The 18,846-nt window shown below is 40.7% G+C and overlaps 1 non-coding gene across 1 annotated transcript; it reads right to left on the reverse strand.

Moving 5' to 3' along the window:
* Positions 1-5,558: 5,558 nt before the first annotated feature.
* LOC112716445 (small nucleolar RNA R71) lies at positions 5,559-5,666 on the reverse strand. The gene has a single exon (XR_003160359.1). It is a non-coding gene; the product is annotated as a small nucleolar RNA R71 (small nucleolar RNA).
* Positions 5,667-18,846: the final 13,180 nt, after the last annotated feature.

An 18,846-nucleotide genomic window follows, 5' to 3' on the forward strand; every position in this document is an offset into this window, starting at 1 on the left:
AGTTTGGCTTCAAGCTTTTATTCTGCTGTGGCTCCATTTCTTCATGAAAACTCTATTAAATTCGTCCAAAATACTATCTGAAATAAATAGAATTGTACACAACTCAAAGTAGCATTCATAGCGTCTAAAATATATTAAATCTTAATTAAACCTAACAAAAAATAATGCAAATTCACTAGGAAAAGACAGAGAAGATGCTCACGCATCACAACACCAAACTTGAATTGTTGCTTGTCCTCAAGCAACCAAAATCAGTACATGATTAAGATGTGAATTTGCATGAGAGTTGAGAGTTCAGTTATGTTCATGTCTCTTCTTAAAGTGGGGTTTACCTCTTGTAATTTTGAACAGTTTTGGCATCTCACTCTCCTTTGAATCAGAGGAATGTCATTGTTATTCAGAATTTGAATCCGGATCATATTATGAATTATCTGATCTTTACACTTCAGTTTAATCCTTGAACACAGCAGATATCCTTTAATTCTCAAGTAACTGGTGCTTTGCACCTTGAGTCTAGTCGTGACTTTAAATGTTCTGTCTCAAGGGTTAATTGACACAAGAACACCACAAGCACTTAATTGGAGAACTCTCTTTAAGTTCTGACTTTTCTTTCAGATACTCCCAGACAGTGGTGCTCAAAGCCTTTGGCATATTCTGCTAAATGCATTTGGTCTCAACTCTAAATGTTCTGTCTCAAGGATTACTTGACACAAGAATACCACAAGCATATAATTAGAGAAACAACTCTTTGAGCTTTTAATCATGTCAGGCCTCCCTAGTCATTGATGCTCAGAGCCTTGGACCTTGTTCTTATTTTTCTTTTGTTGTTTCTTTTGCCTCAATGATTAAATTTTATTTACCTAAGAGAATTCATAATATTTCTCTAAATTCCTGTTCTTCATACATCAACATCCCTTAATTCAAATTCAAATATGCACTGCTTATGTCATTCATTCAGAATCACAAATAATACCACCACATTTAAGTAAACAAGACTAATCTTAAATATAAACTCATTTTCTCATGCATTACATCTTTTTCTTCTTTCTTTTCTTTTGATTTCAAGCTCAGTGAGCAATACATGAGACACTCTTTCAGAATAAAAATCAAATAACAAAATAAACAGTAAATTAAACTAGAACCTAGGAATTGAAATAACAACTGATCATGCAATAACAAAAATAGCAGAAAGCAGGAACCTAATCATAAAAATAGCAAAATAAGAAGGAAAATAAAAAGGAACTGAGCCACCTCGATCTCTCTGATGGGGATCTCTCTCCTCAGGGTGAGCTCCGTAAGGTCCTCTCAAGCGGGTGTAGTCCTGTCTCAGCTGAGAGATCTTCTACCGCTGAAAATCCTGAGCAGCTCTCATCTCATCAAGAGTAGTACAGAGATGCATCCAACGGATGTCCTGTATCGCTCTCATCTCCTCTACAGATGCAGTGTACTACTGCCAGTGGCTGTCATTAGTGACCCTCATCTGCTCCATGGAGGATGTAAGCTGCTGCCAATATTCTTGAAGAGGGAAGTAGTGTCCCTGAGGCAGTCGCTGCTCCTCTTCAGCTCCTTCTTCAGCCTGTTTTCTTGGGAGCCTCTGACGTTCCCTTACCAGGTTTATAGTATTCTTTGTGATGGGCTTCTCGACTGGAATAGGAAAATCATTTTCTATCTGCACCCTAGTGATGAGCGGATAATTTGTACGCTTTTTGGCATTGTTTTTAATATGTTTTTAGTATGATCTAGTTAGTTTTTAGTATATTTTTATTAGTTTTTAGTTAAAATTCACTTTTCTAGACTTTACTATGAGTTTGTGTGTTTTTCTGTGATTTCAGGTATTTTCTGGCTGAAATTGAGGGACCTGAGCAAAAATCTGATTCAGAGACTGAAAAGGACTGCAGATGCTGTTGGATTCTGACCTCCCTGCACTCGAAGTGGATTTTCTGGAGCTACAGAAGCCCAATTGGCGCGCTCTCAACGGCGTTGGAAAGTAGACATCCTGGGCTTTCCAGCAATATATGATAGTCCATACTTTGCCCAAGATTTGATGGCCCAAACCGGCATTCAAAGTCACCCTCAGAAATCCCAGCGTTAAACGCCGGAACTGGCACCAAAATGGGAGTTAAACGCCCAAACTGGCATAAAAGCTGGCGTTTAACTCCAAGAAGGGTCTCTACACGAAAATGCTTCAATGCTCAGCCCAAGCACACACCAAGTGGGCCCGGAAGTGGATTTTTATGTCTTTTACTCATCTCTGTACACCCTAAGCTACTAGTTTTCTATAAGTAGGACCTTTTACTATTGTATTTTCATCTTTGGACATCTAGTTCTTAGATCATTGGGAGGCTGGCCTCACGGCCATGCCTAGACCCTGTACTTATGTATTTTCAACGGTGGAGTTTCTACACACCATAGATTAAGGTGTGGAGCTCTGCTGTACCTCGAGTATTAATGCAATTACTATTGTTCTTCTATTCAATTCCGCTTGTTCTTGTTCTAAGATATCACTTGTTCTTCAACTTGATGAATGTGATGATCCGTGACACTCATCATCATTCTCACCTATGAACGTGTGACTGACAACCACCTCCGTTCTACCTTCGATTGGGTGAATATCTCTTGGATTCCTGATACACGATGCATGGTTGATCGCCTGACAACCGAGTGCTCGCCTGACAAACGAGCCAGCCATTCCGTGAGATCAGAGTCTTCGTGGTATAGGCTAGAACTGATGGCGGCATTCAAGAGAATCCGGAAGGTCTAACCTTGTCTGTGGTATTCTGAGTAGGATTCAATGATTGAATGACTGTGACGTGCTTCAAACTCCTGAGGGCGGGGCGTTAGTGACAAACGCAAAAGAATCACTGGATTCTATTCCGGCCTGATTGAGAACCGACAGATGGATAGCCGTGCCGTGACAGGGTGCGTTGAACATTTCCACTGAGAGGATGGGAGGTAGCCACTGACAACGGTGAAACCCTTGCTTAAGCTTGCCATGGAAAGGAGTAAGAAGGATTGGATGAAGACAGTAGGAAAGCAGAGAGATGGAAGGGAAGGCATCTTCATACGCTTATCTGAAGTTCCTACCAATGAATTACATAAGTATCTCTATCTTTATCTTTATGTTTTATGCGTTTATCACCATACCCATTTGAGTTTGCCTGACTGAGATTTACAAGGTGACCATAGCTTGCTTCATACCAACAATCTCTGTGGGATCGACCCTTACTCGCGTAAGGTTTATTACTTGGACGACCCAGTACACTTGCTGGTTAGTTGTGCGAAGTTGTGTTTATGCCATGGTATTGAACACCAAGTTTTTGGTTTCATCACCGGGGATTATTTGAGTTGTGAAAAGTAGTGATCACAATTTCGCGCTACCAAGTTTTTGGCGCCGTTGCCGGGGATTGTTCGAGTATGGACAACTGACGGTTCATCTTGTTGCTTAGATTAGGTATTTTTTTTTCTTCAGAATTCTTGAAGATGAATTCTAGTGTTTCATGATGATTTGTTGAAGTCTGGCTGGCTGTGAAGCCATGTCTAATTTCATTGGACCGAGGTTTCAACTTATCATCACAAGAGCTTGTTGATTTCTATCAATCTTGCTATTGGAGCAGTGATCTGCTAAGGCTTGGCTGGCCATTGGCCATGTCTAGTATTTTGGACCGAAGCTTTCTTTGAAAGCTTGGCTGGCTGTGAAGCCATGTCTAATTCCTGGACCGGAGTCTTAGACTAGCATTGCACTGATTCCTGGAATTCTCATTAAGAATTTTGATACCTTTTTCCACTTTATTTTCGAAAAAAAGCACAAAAAAAAAATTTTACAAAATCATAAAATCCAAAAATAATTTTAGTTTGAGTCTAGTGTTTCATTTTAAGTTTGGTGTCAATTGCATGCATTCATTCATGTGTCTTAAGGATCTTCAAATTGTTCTTGATGATTTTCTTACTCTGATCTTTTAATTCTCTTGACTTGAGTGTTTATGTGTCTCATATGCATTCTCACTAGTGTCAGTAGTATGCAAACTGCTAAGTTTGGTGTCTTGCATGCATTGTTATTTGATTTTAGTTGTATTTTGATTTTTCCTTATTATTAAAAATCCAAAAATATTTTTAATTTGTGTCTTCTCAAGTCAATAATACAGAGAATTGAAGATTCAGAACATACTGCAGAGGAATTATACAGAAAAAGCTGGGCGTTCAAAACACCCAGTGAAGAAGGACAGACTGGCGTTTAAACGCCAGCCAGGGTACCTGGTTGGGCGTTTAACGCCCAAAAAGGTAGTGTTTTGGGCGTTAAACGCCAGAATGTGCACCATTCTGGGCGTTTAACGCCAGGATGGCACAAGAGGGAAGATTCTGTTTTTCAATGCAATTTTTTTCAGATTTTCAAAGTTTTTCAAAATCAAATCTTTTTCAAATCATATCTTTTCAATCAAATCTTTTTCAAAATCAATTTCTTTCCTTTTTCAAAGATACTTGCTATCAATTAATGATTTGATTCAACATTTTAAGTATGTTGCCTTTTCTGTTGAGAGAGGTTTAATGTTTGAATCATATCTTTTCTTGATAGCCAAGTCATTAATTTTCAAAATCAAATCTTTTAAAATGTTTTTCAAATCATATCTTCCTAATTACATCTTTTTAAAATCAATCATATCTTCTTAACCACATCTTTTTCAAAATAGTTTTCAATCAAATCTTTTTTATTTCTAATTTCAAACTCTTTTTCAAAAATCACTTTACTTCTTTCCCACTTTCATTTTCGAAAATCAATTAGGTTTTTCAAAATGTTTTCAAAATCTTTTACTTAATTTTCGAAAATTACTTCCCTTCTTCTCACATCCTTCTATTTATGGACTAACACTATTCCTTAATGCAAAATTCGAACTCCATCTTCTTTGATAAGTTCGAATTTTCTACTTCTGTCTTCTACTTTTCTTTTCCTCTGACATCTAAAGGAATCTCTATACTGTGACATAGAGGATTCCATATTTTCTTGTTCTCTTCTCTTTCTTATGAGCAGGAGCAAAGACAAAAGCATTCTTGTTGAGGCTGACCCTGAACCTGAAAGGACCTTGAAGCGAAAGCTAAGAGAAGCTAAGGCACAACTCTCTGTAGAGGACCTAACCGAATTCTTCAAGGAGGAAGAACTCATGGCAGCCGAAAACAACAATAATGCCAACAATGCAAGGAAGGTGCTGGGTGACTTTACTGCACCTACTCCCGATTTCTATGGGAGAAGCATCTCTATCCCTGCCATTGGAGCAAACAACTTTGAGCTTAAGCCTCAATTAGTTTCTCTAATGCAACAGAATTGCAAGTTCCATGGACTTCCATTGGAAGATCCTCATCAGTTTTTAGCTGAGTTCTTGCAAATCTGTGACACTGTCAAGACTAATGGGGTTGACCCTGAGGTCTACAGACTTATGCTATTCCCTTTTGCTGTAAGAGACAGAGCTAGAACATGGTTGGACTCTCAACCTAAAGAAAGCCTGGACTCTTGGGAAAAGCTAGTCAATGCCTTATTGGCAAAGTTCTTTCCACCTCAAAAATTGAGTAAGCTTAGAGTGGAAGTCCAAACCTTCAGACAGAAGGAAGGAGAATCCCTCTATGAAGCTTGGGAAAGATACAAACAATTAATCAGAAAGTGTCCTTCTGATATGCTTTCTGAATGGAGCATCATAGGTATTTTCTATGATGGTCTCTCTGAACTATCCAAGATGTCTTTGGATAGCTCTGCTGGAGGCTCTCTTCATCTGAAGAAGACGCCTACAAAAGCTCAAGAGCTGATTGAAATGGTTGCAAATAACCAATTCATGTACACTTCTGAAAGAAATCCTGTGAACAATGGGACTAGTCAGAAGAAAGGAGTTCTTGAGATTGACACTCTGAATGCCATATTGGCTCAGAACAAAATATTGACTCAACAAGTCAATATGATTTCTCAAAGTCTGTCTGAGATGCAAAATGCACCAAGCAGTGCTAAGGAAGCTTCATCTGAGGAAGAAGCTTATGATCCTGAGAATTCTTCAATGGAAGAGGTGAATTACATGGGAGAACCCTATGGAAACACCTACAATCCTTCATGGAGAAATCATCCAAATCTCTCATGGAAGGATCAACAGAGACCTCAACAAGGTTTCAACAATAATAATGGTGGAAGAAACAGGTTTAGCAATAGCAAGCCTTTTCCATCATCTTCTCAGCAACAGACAGAGAGTTCTAAGCAGAATAACTCTGACTTAGCAACCATGGTCTCTGATCTAATCAAAACCACTCAAAGTTTCATGACTGAAACTAGGTCCTCCATTAGAAACTTGGAGGCACAAGTGGGTCAGCTGAGCAAGAAAATTACTAAACTCCCTCCAAGTACTCTCCCAAGCAATACAGAAGAAAATCCAAAAGGAGAATGCAAGGCCATCAATATGGCCGAATTTTGGGAGGGAGGAGAGGCAGTGAACGCCACTGAGGAAGACCTCAATGGACGTCCACTGGCCTCCAATGAGTTTCCAAATGAGGAACCATGGGAATCTGAGGCTCAAAATGAGACCATAGAGATTCCATTGGACTTACTTCTGCCCTTCATGAGCTCTGATGAGTATTCTTCCTCTGAAGAGGATGAGTATGTCACTGAAGAGCAAGTTGCTAAATACCTTGGAGCAATCATGAAGCTAAATGACAAGTTATTTGGAAATGAGACTTGGGAGGATGAACCCCCTTTGCTCACCAAAGAACTGGATGACTTGTCTAGGCAGAAACTGCCTCAAAAGAGACAGGATCCTGGGAAGTTTTCAATACCTTGTACCATAGGCACCATAACCTTCAAGAAGGCCTTGTGTGACTTAGGGTCAAGTGTAAACCTCATGCCTCTCTCTGTAATGGAGAAGCTAAGGATCTTTGAGGTGCAAGCTGCAAAAATCTCACTAGAGATGGCAGACAACTCAAGAAAATAAGCCCATGGACTTGTAGAGGATGTTCTGGTAAAAATTGAAGACCATTACATCCCTACTGATTTTATAGTCCTAGAGACTGGGAAGTGCATGGATGAATCCATCATCCTTGGCAGACCCTTCCTAGCCACAGCAAGGGCTGTGATTGATGTTGATAGAGGAGAGTTGATCATTCAAGTGAATGAAGAATCCCTTGTGTTTAAGGCTCAAGGATATCCCTCTGTCATCATGGAGAGGAAGCATGAAGAGCTTCTCTCAAAACAGAGCCAAACAGAGCCCCCACTGTCAAACTCTAAGTTTGGTGTTGAACCCCCACATTCAAACTCTAAGTTTGGTGTTGGGAGGTTCCAACATAGCTCTGAGCATTTCTGAGGCTCCATGAGAGTCCTCTGTCAAGCTAATGACATTAAAGAAGCGCTTGTTGGGAGGCAACCCAATGTTTTATAATTAACTATTTTCTTTTGTTATTTTATGTTTTTTGTAGGTTGATGATCATGAGAAGTCACAAAATCAATGAAAAAAGCAAAAACAGAATGAAAAATAGAAAGAAAAACAGCACACCCTGGAGGAAGAACCTGCTGGCGTTTAAACGCCAGTCAGGCTAGCAGATGGGCGTTTAACGCCCAGTCTGGCACCATTTTGGGCGTTTAACGCCAGAAAGGGGCACCAGACTGGCGTTAAACGCCAGAAAAGGGCAAGAAGCTGGCGTTAAACACCAGAAATGGGCACCAGCCCGGCGTTTAACGCCAGAATTGGCACAAAACGAGATTTTGCTTGCCATTTGGTGCAGGGATGACTTTTCCTTGACACCTCAGGATCTGTGGACCCCACAGGATCCCCACCTACCCCACCACTCTCTCTCTTCTTCTTCACCCATTCACCAATCACCTCAACACCTCTTCCCCAAAAACCCTTCACCTATCAAATCCCATCTTTCTCTTCACCACTCACATCCATCCTTCATAAAACCCCACCTACCTCACCATTCAAATTCAAACACCTTTCCCACCCAAACCCACCCTCACTTGACCGAACCTTACCCCTCTCCCCACTCCTATATAGACCCATCTTCACTCCTTCATTTTCACACAACCTAAACACTACTTCTTCCCCTTATTGGCCGAAAACAAAAGCCATTCCCATCTCCTTCTTTTCTTCTTCTTCTACTCTCTTCTTTCTTCTTTTGCTCGAGGATGAGCAAACATTTTAAGTTTGGTGTGGTAAAAGCATTGCTTTTTGTTTTTCCATAACCATTTATGGCATCCAAGGCCGGAGAAACCTCTAGAAAGAGGAAAGGGAAGGCAAAAGCTTCCACCTCCGAGTCATGGGAGATGGAAAGATTCATCTCAAGGGTGCATCAAGACCACTTCTATGAAGTTGTGGCCTTGAAGAAGGTGATCCCCGAGGTCCCTTTTTCACTCAAAAAGGGTGAATATCCGGAGATCCGACATGAGATCCGAAGAAGAGGTTGGGAAGTTCTTACCAACCCCATTCAACAAGTCGGAATCTTGATGGTTCAAGAGTTCTATGCCAATGCATGGATCACCAAGAACCATGATCAAAGTGTGAACTCGGATCCAAAGAATTATCTTACTATGGTTCGGGGGAAATACTTGGATTTTAGTCCGGAAAGTGTAAGGTTGGCATTCAATTTGCCCATGATGCAAGGAGATAAACACCCTTACACTAGAAGGGTCAACTTTGATCAAAGGTTGGACCAAGTCCTCACAGTCATATGTGAAGAGGGCGCCCAATGGAAGAGAGATTCAAGAGGGAAGCTGGTTCAATTGAGAAGGCATGACCTCAAACCCGTGGCTAGAGGATGGTTGGAGTTTATTCAACGCTCAATCATTCCCACTAGCAACCGGTCCGAAGTTACCATAGACCGGGCTATCATGATTCATAGCATCATGATTGGAGAAGAAATAGAAGTTCATGAGGTTATAGCTCAAGAACTCTATAAGGTGGCGGACAAGTCCTCTACCTTGGCAAGGTTAGCCTTCCCTCATCTCATTTGTCACCTCTGTTATTCAGTTGGAGTTGACATAGAGGGAGACATCCCTATTGATGAGGACAAGCCCATCACCAAGAAGAGGATGGAGCACACAAGAGACCCCACTCATCATGAGATCCCTGAGATTCCTCAAGGGATGCACTTTCCTCCACAAAACTATTGGGAGCAACTAAACACCTCCCTAGGAGAATTGAGTTCCAACATGGGACAACTAAGGGTGGAGCATCAAGAACACTCCATCATCCTCCATGAAATTAGAGAAGATCAAAGAATCATGAGAGAGGAGCAACAAAGACAAGGAAGGGACATTGAGGAGCTCAAACACTCCATAGGATCTTCAAGAAGAAGAACAAGCCGCCATCACTAAGGTGGACCCGTTCCTTAAATTCCTTGCTCTTTATTTTCCTGTTTTTCGAATTTTAGTGCTTATGTTTGTCCATGTTTGTGTCTTGTGATCATTAGTGTCTTAGTGTCTATGCCTCAAAGTTATGAATGTCCTATGAATCCATCACCTTTCTTAAATAAAATATGGTCTTAATTGAAAAAGAGAAGAATTGCATGAATTTTGAATTTTATAACAGTTTAATTATTTTGATGTGGTGGCATTACTTTTGTCTTCTGAATGTATGCTTAAACAGTGCATATGTCTTTTGAATTTGTGGTTCATGAATGTTGGCTCTTGAAAGAATGATGAAAAAGGAGACATGTTACTGAGGATCTGAAAAATCATAAAAATGATTCTTGAAGCAAGAAAAAGCAGTGAAAAAAAAAAGAGAAAAGAGAGAAAAACGAAAAAAAAGAGGGAAGAAAAGAAAACGAAAAAAAAAAGAGAAAAAGAAAGAAATAAAGTTGTGATCCAAGGCAAAAAGAGTGTGCTTAAGAACCCTGGACACCTCTAATTGGGGACTCTAGCAAAGCCGAGTCACAATCTGAAAAGGTTCACCCAATTATGTGTCTGTGGCATGTATGTATCCGGTGGTAATACTGGAAGACAGAGTGCTTTGGGCCACGGCCAAGACTCAATAAGTAGCTGTGTTCAAGAATCATCATACTTAACTAGGAGAATCAATAACACTATCTGGATTCTGAGTTCCTAAAGAAGCCAACCATTCTGAATTTCAAAGGATAGAGTGAGATGCCAAAACTGTTCAGAGGCAAAAAGCTAAAAGCCCCGCTCATCTAATTAATACTGATCTTCATAGATGTTTTTGGAATTCATTGCATATTCTCTTCTTTTTATCTTAATTGATTTTCAGTTGCTTGAGGACAAGCAACAATTTAAGTTTGGTGTTGTGATGAGCGGATAATTTGTACGCTTTTTGGCATTGTTTTTAGTATGTTTTTAGTATGATCTAGTTAGTTTTTAGTATATTTTTATTAGTTTTTAGTTAAAATTCACTTTTCTGGACTTTACTATGAGTTTGTGTGTTTTTCTGTGATTTCAGGTATTTTCTGGCTGAAATTGAGGGACCTGAGCAAAAATCTGATTCAGAGACTGAAAAGGACTGCAGATGCTGTTGGATTCTGACCTCCCTGCACTCGAAGTGGATTTTCTGGAGCTACAGAAGCCCAATTGGCGCGCTCTCAACGGCGTTGGAAAGTAGACATCCTGGGCTTTCCAGCAATATATGATAGTCTATACTTTGCCCAAGATTTGATGGCCCAAACCGGCGTTCAAAGTCACCCTCAGAAATCCCAGCGTTAAACGCCGGAACTGGCACCAAAATGGGAGTTAAACGCCCAAACTGGCATAAAAGCTGGCGTTTAACTCCAAGAAGAGTCTCTACACGAAAATGCTTCAATGCTCAGCCCAAGCACACACCAAGTGGGCCCGAAAGTGGATTTTTATGTCTTTTACTCATCTCTGTACACCCTAGGCTACTAGTTTTCTATAAGTAGGACCTTTTACTATTGTATTTTCATCTTTGGACATCTAGTTCTTAGATCATTGGGAGGCTGGCCTCACGGCCATGCCTAGACCCTGTACTTATGTATTTTCAACGGTGGAGTTTCTACACACCATAGATTAAGGTGTGGAGCTCTGCTGTACCTCGAGTATTAATGCAATTACTATTGTTCTTCTATTCAATTCCGCTTGTTCTTGTTCTAAGATATCACTTGTTCTTCAACTTGATGAATGTGATGATCCGTGACACTCATCATCATTCTCACCTATGAACGTGTGACTGACAACCACCTCCGTTCTACCTTCGATTGGGTGAATATCTCTTGGATTCCTGATACACGATGCATGGTTGATCGCCTGACAACCGAGTGCTCGCCTGACAAACGAGCCAGCCATTCCGTGAGATCAGAGTCTTCGTGGTATAGGCTATAACTGATGGCGGCATTCAAGAGAATCCAGAAGGTCTAACCCTGTCTGTGGTATTCTGAGTAGGATTCAATGATTGAATGACTGTGACGTGCTTCAAACTCCTGAAGGCGGGGCGTTAGTGACAGACGCAAAAGAATCACTGGATTCTATTCCGGCCTGATTGAGAACCGACAGATGGATAGCCGTGCCGTGACAGGGTGCGTTGAACATTTCCACTGAGAGGATGGGAGGTAGCCACTGACAACGGTGAAACCCTTGCTTAAGCTTGCCATGGAAAGGAGTAAGAAGGATTGGATGAAGACAGTAGGAAAGCAGAGAGACGGAAGGGAAGGCATCTTCATACGCTTATCTGAAGTTCCTACCAATGAATTACATAAGTATCTCTATCTTTATCTTTATGTTTTATGCGTTTATCACCATACCCATTTGAGTTTGCCTGACTGAGATTTACAAGGTGACCATAGCTTGCTTCATACCAACAATCTCTGTGGGATCGACCCTTACTCGCGTAAGGTTTATTACTTGGACGACCCAGTACACTTGCTGGTTAGTTGTGCGAAGTTGTGTTTATGCCATGGTATTGAACACCAAGTTTTTTGTTTCATCACCGGGGATTATTTGAGTTGTGCAAAGTAGTGATCACAATTTCGCGCTACCACCTAGCAACCTCACAGAGGCGAAAGATGAGATGTGGGAAGCCCAACCTGGCATTCTCCTTGGCGTTGGTGACGACATGGTAAATTTGCTGAGCTATGACGTCTGCCACCTCAAATGGCTCTTCCAAAAGAATGCAGTGAATCATGATGGCTCGGTCTATAGTACACTCGGACCGATTGCTTGTGGGCATGATAGACCGACAAATAAAATGGTGCCATCCTCTAGCCAAAGGCATCAGGTCGCCTACTCTAATATGGCTTGGCTTCCCTTCTGCTCCCAATTTCCACCAGGCATTTGGAATGCATATGTCAGCGACTACTTGCTCCCATCACTGATCTTTGTCCACCCTCTCACTGTAGGACTGAAGTGAGGGTATAGTCTGTGGTATCTGGAGGGTCTATCTGATAGTCTCTGGGCTGAAATCAATGACTCTTCCCCTTACAAAGGTTCTGTGGTCCCTTTCATTGACTCCAAACACATCCTTGTAGGTAATCCATAGGTTCCCATAGAATTCTTGAACCATTAATTGTCCCACCTGTGTCTGCGAATTGCACAGAAGTTGCCATCCTCTTCTCTAAATCTCATGCGGAATTTCCAGATATTCATCTGGTTGGAGATTAAACCGTACTTCCGGTAGATTCGGCCTCTTGCTAGTGATATCCAAAAAATGCTCTTCATTTATTTTAGAGCGGAATCTTCTTAAATCATGAGAACCAGTGGCCGGTTCCTTTCCTTTTCTCTTCTTGGAAGGTTGGGTAGTCTTTGGTGCCATAGAAATAAACCAAATAAAACAGCAAATTGGCAACACTAGCAAATTGGCAACACCAAACTTAAAAATGTTACTCGTCCTCAAGCAAAATAAAGAAATACAAAGGGGAAGAAGAAAGAAGAGCGGAAATTCAAATAGAAGAAAATAAAAACCAATGCTAAAAAGATTTTTTTCTATTTTTTTATATACGAATGAAACAGAAAAAAAGAAAGGGTTGAGAAAGGAGTGGGGGCGTGTGGTCTGGGAGAGGAGGATGTATGGATGGAGGGTTGGGTGTTGTGGGTGAGAGGGGCGAAGATGCTGTGTATTAGGAGTGTATGTGTGTTTGGCTTAAGAGGAGGAGGTTGGAAGGATCAATGGTGTTAGAGGAGTATAGAGAGAGAAGGATTGAGTGGCTATGTGATGTGTGTTTTGAAGGGGAATGGGGTGCTATTTATAGGGAGTTGATGAGGGATGTTGGGGTTGGTGAGGGGGTCACGGCTAGGAAATAGGGGAGTCTTTTAAGGCACGGTCAAGGGGGGGTCATGGGTTCAGGTGTACTGGGAAAGGCTGAGTTATGGGGAAGGCAAGGAAGGAAGGTTGCAGGTGGTGAAGAGGTCACAGGGGAAGCTTGGGTTTTGTAACAAGGAAGGGGCTTGGGAATATATGGGGAAGGGTGGATGGGAATCAGTCTAGGGAGCAGGGGGCAATTACATGGGGATTTGAGAGGAGATCTTGGGATTTGGGGGAGATTTGGCACGATTTGGCGTGAATATGGGAATAAAGAACCAGCTGGCACCGAACTTGGGGCCAGGGACGTTCAGCGCCATTTCTTACGCTAGAGAATTTTCCCTTCAACGCTGAACTTGGTGTAACCCAAGTTCTACACCAAGTTCGGCGCCAGCCCTTTTTTTTTTGCACCATTTTCCCACGCCAAACGCTAGGGGAGCCAAGTTCAGCGTCACCCTGGCAGAGAGAATTTCCCCTTGTACGCAAAGCTCCTACACCAAACTTGAACTTCAAGTTTGGCGTCAACACGTCTCAAATTTGCACATTTTTTATGTCGTTATCCATGCTGAACTTGAGATTTTCCAAGTTCGGCGTGGGCCTTCCAGAACCAATTTCCACTTTTGCACGCATATTCCACGCCGAACTTGGAGATGCCAAGTTTGGCGCCACATAGTCCGCAGCATGCACTTCCAAGGCGGTCAAAAATTATTCTAAGTGTCCGAATTCCTATTCTAAAATTTCTACATGATCAAAATACATGTAAAACAAAGGAAAAACAGTAAAGACTCAATGAAAATCAAATAAATAATAAAACTAATGCAACGAAAAATTAACTAAGGATACGAAATTATCTGGTTGCCTCCCGACAAGCGCTTCTTTAACATCACTAGCTTGACAGTCAGTTCTGCTAATTCAGTAGATGAACGGACCTCTGGCGATCAATCTCGCCTGCAATATAGTGCTTCAACCTCTGGCCATTCACTGTAAACTTCCTGTCAGAATGCTCTTCCTAAATCTCTACATGACTATATTGTGAAGCTCTGGTAACTACAAACGATCCTGACCACCGGGATTTCAGCTTCCGAAGATTGAGCCTTGAATTATACAGAAGCACTCTCTGACCTGGCTCAAAGACTCTGATGGAAATCTTCTTGTAATGCCATATCTTTGTTCTCTCCTTATGGAGCTTGTCATTCTCATAGGCTGAATATCTGAATTCATCAAGCTCATTCAACTGAAGCATTCTCTTGATTCCTGCAGCCTGAGCATCAAGGTTCAGATATTTGATTGCCCAATAGGCTTTATGCTCCAGCTCCACTAGTAAGGGACAAGCTTTGCCATAGACCAACTGATAAGGGGACATGCCAATAGGAGTCTTGTAAGCTGTCCGGTATGCCCAGAGAGCATCATCAAGCTTCTTAGACCAGTCCTTTCTTGAGACACTGACGGTCTTCTCTAGAATCTTCTTGAGTTTCCTGTCGAAAACCTCAACCTGTCCACTTGTCTGAGGGTGATAGAGGGTTGCCACTTTATGACGGACTCCATATCTTTACAGAAGTGAGTCCAGCTATTTGTTACAAAAGTGACTTTCACCATCACTAATGAGTGTCCTTGGGACACCAAACCAGCTGAAAATATATCTCTGAAGAAAGCTCTTCACCACTTTGGCATCATTGGTGGGTAGAGCCACAGCTTCCACCCACTTGGACACATAATCAACAACCACTAGAATATAGTTGTTGGAATATGAGGGCGGAAAAGGTCCCATGAAATCAATACCCCACACATCAAACAACTCAACCTCAAGAATCTCCTGATGTGGCATCTCATGGTTGGCAGGGAGAATTTTAGCTCTTTCACACCTATCACAGTGCTTCACAAATTCTCTTGAATCCTTGAAGAGAGTCGGCCAGTAAAAACCGCTCTGAAGAACCATGACAATGCCAAAGTGGCCTCCATAATCAGAACCATGACAATACCAAAGAATCTACTTTATTTCCTCATCTAGAACACATCTCCGGATTATACCATCTGAACATCTTATAAAAAGGTACGATTCCTCCCTAATGTAGTACTTTGCATCAGCCAGTAGCTTCTTTACTTGTCGTCTACTGTACTCCTTTGGAATAAAATACATGGCCTTGTAATCTGCAATGTCTGCAAATCATGGAGCCTGTTGAATGAAGAACAATTGCTCATCTGAAAATATCTCAGTCACAACTGTGGGTGGTTGTACTCCTGCCTCAGGCTCAATTCTGGAAAGATGGTCAGCTACTTGATTTTCTGACCCTTTCCTGTCTTTTATCTCAATATCAAACTCTTGAAGGAGTAACACCCATCTGATTAATCTTGGTTTAGAGTCTTGTTTGGATAAAAGGTACTTCAAAGCAGCATGATCAGTATAAACAATAACCTTAGAACCAATTAAATAGGACCTAAACTTATTAGCAGCATACACAATAGCTAATAATTCTTTTTTTGTAGTTGTCTAATTCCTTTGGGCATCATTTAACACACGGCTAGTATAGTAAATAACATGTATAAGCTTGCCATGCCTCTGTCTTAAAACAGCTCCTATAGCAAAATCACTAGCATCACACATCAATTCAAATGGTAAATCCCAATCAGGGGGAGCTATAATGGGAGCAGAGGTAAGGTTTGCTTTCAGAGTTTCAAAAGCATGCAGGCATTCAGCATCAAACACAAAAGGAACATCAACAAATAATAAGTTGCTCAATGGTTTAGCAATTTTTAAAAAGTCCTTTATAAATCTTCTATAAAATCCTGCATGACCCAAGAAACTCCTGACTGCCTTAATATTAGCTAGTGGTGGTAATTTTTCAATTACCTCCACCTTTACTCTATCAACCTCAATCCCCTTACTTGAAATCTAGTGTCCAAGAACAATACCTTCTGTAACCATAAAATGACATTTTTCCCAATTTAAAACAAGGCTTGATTCTTGACACCGTTTCAAGACCAGAGATAGATGCTTAAGGCAGGATGCAAAAGAATTACCAAAAACAGAGAAATCATCCACAAATATCTCAATGAACTTTTCAACCATATTGGAAAAAATGGAAAGCTTACACATCTGAAAAGTTGTTGGAGTATTACAGAGTCCAAATGGCATTCTCCTGTAAGCAAATACTCCAAAAGGGCATGTGAATGTTATCTTCTCTTGATCTTGAGGGTCCACTACAATTTGATTATATCCAGAATATCCATCTAGAAAATAATAAAAAGCATGACCAGCTAACCTCTCAAGCATCTGATCAATGAAAGGCAGGGGAAAGTGATCCTTCCTTGTAGTAGTGTTGAGCTTCCTATAGTCTATGCACATTCTCCATCCTGTGACTGTTCTTGTAGGAATAAGCTCATTCTATTCATTCTTGATCACTATCATCCCTCCTTTCTTAGGAATTACCTGCACAGGACTTACTCAGGGGCTATCAGAAATAGGGTAAATAATACCGACTTCCCATAGTTTTATTACCACTTTTTGGACTACCTCTTTCATAGTTGGATTGAGTCTCCTCTGTGGTTGCATAACTGGTTTAGCATCATCTTCAAGAAAGATCTTGTGTATACACTTGGTTGGACTAATACCCTTTAAATCACCAATGGTCCACCCAAGAGCTGTTTTATGGCTCTTGAGCACTGAAATAAGCGCTTCTTCCTCTTTAGACTTCAGGGAAGAGCTAATAATCACTAGATATGAATCATTTTCACACAGGAACACATATTTCAGAGAAGGAGGCAAAGGTTTGAGCTCAAACTTGGGGGCTTCCTCCTCCCTCTTAGGCATGTTCATCACTACTTTCTGGGGTGGTGAATCATCAATTTCAACTAGTTCATACTCAGAAATAGGTTCCAGAACATCATCAAGTACCTCAGCTTCTAGTACCTCTTGAACAAGTGGTTCAACAACATCAATCCTCATACACCCTTCAAAATCATTAGGGTGCTTGAGAGCTTCAAAAACATTAAGGACCACCTGTTCTTTATTGACCCTCAGGGTTAATTCACCCTTTTGTACATCAATCAAAGCTCTACCTGTAGCTAAAAAGGGTCTACGAAGAATAATAGAGGATTTTACATCCTCTTCCATGTTTAATATAACAAAATCATCAGGAAAATAAATGGTCTTACTTTCACAAGTAAATCCTCAACAACACCTACAAAAAATTTAATAGAAAGATCAGCAAGTTGAGGACAAATACGAGTGGTTTTACCTCCCAATTTGAAACTTTTTTTATCACTGAAAGTGGCATGAAATTGATGCTAGCTCCAAGATCACATAAAGCTTTCTGAATGGTGACATCTCTAATGGTGCAAGGAATTACAAAGCTACCTGGATCCTGCATTTTCTTAGGAAGGTTATGTTGAATAATAGCACTGCATTCCTTGGTTAACACCACTGTTTCTTGTTCCTTCCAATTCCTCTTGTTAGTCAACAATTCTTTCATAAGTTTAGGATAGAGAGGCATTTGCTCAAGAGCCTCTGCAAAAAGAATGTTGATCTGCAACTTCTTAAAAACTTCTAAAAATTTAGAAAATTGCTTGTCTTTAGAAGCCTTATGAAGCCTCTGAGGATATGGCATTTTTTGCTTGTATTCAGGAGCATTTGGCAATATAGGATAAGTGTCAAGAGAGTCTGGGAATGGGTTATTCACAGAAATCGCATGTTCTACACTTTCCTTCCTGATTTTGTGCTATGATTGAAAACATGCTTCTTTGACCTTGAATTTGCTAATTTCAATCCTCTCTTATTACCATTCGATGCCATGATATGTGTGTTAAGTGTTTTCAGAAATCACAGGATAGGAATGGCTTAGAGGATGGAAAAGAAGCATGCAAAAGTGGAATGAATACAAGAAGCTGAAGGAACTGCAAAGCTGTCAGCCCTGACCTCTTCGCACTTAATCAATCATAACTTGAGCTACAAAGATTCAAATGAGGCTGTTCTAGTTGCGTTGGAAAGATAACGTCCAAGGCTTCGAAATGATATATAATTTGCCATGGTTGCTCTGCAGATAAATGGCGCGCACGCGTGCATCACGCGCACGCATACATCTACAAAAATTCAGCGTATCAGAATTCGCCCCCAGCGATTTCTGGGCTGTTTTTGACCCAATTCTCAGTCCAGAAAATACAGATTAGAGGCTGTAGAGTGGAGGAATCATTCAGACACTTTTCATTCACACAACTTAGGTTTTAGATGTAGTTTCTAGTGAGAGAGAAGCTCTCTCCTCTCTCTAGGATTTAGGATTCCAAGTTTTATGCTTTTGAGTTGGATATTGACAGAGTTACTCGAAGTCTTTATCATTCTAGTTCGTTTCCTTTTCCCTTACTCTTTTATATCCTTAATCTCTGTTCAGAATTACAATTGGATTATTTTTAGGATTTATTAATGCAAGAAGTATTTTTCCATTTAATTTTATTATTTGTTTAATTTCTTCCATTTAATTTCAATTACCATGTTCCCTTTTTACTTCTTTTATGAGTTTATGAAAATGGCATTCATATTAACCGAGTAGACTCCCAACTTGACTTGGGAGTTGATTAAGAGGAGACCCTTGAGTTGGAATACTCAAGAATTAATTGGTAATTGGAAGTTGTTGGCTAGCCC

Source organism: Arachis hypogaea, chromosome 1, assembly GCF_003086295.3.
Source record: "Arachis hypogaea cultivar Tifrunner chromosome 1, arahy.Tifrunner.gnm2.J5K5, whole genome shotgun sequence".
Classification (NCBI taxonomy): domain Eukaryota; kingdom Viridiplantae; phylum Streptophyta; class Magnoliopsida; order Fabales; family Fabaceae; genus Arachis; species Arachis hypogaea.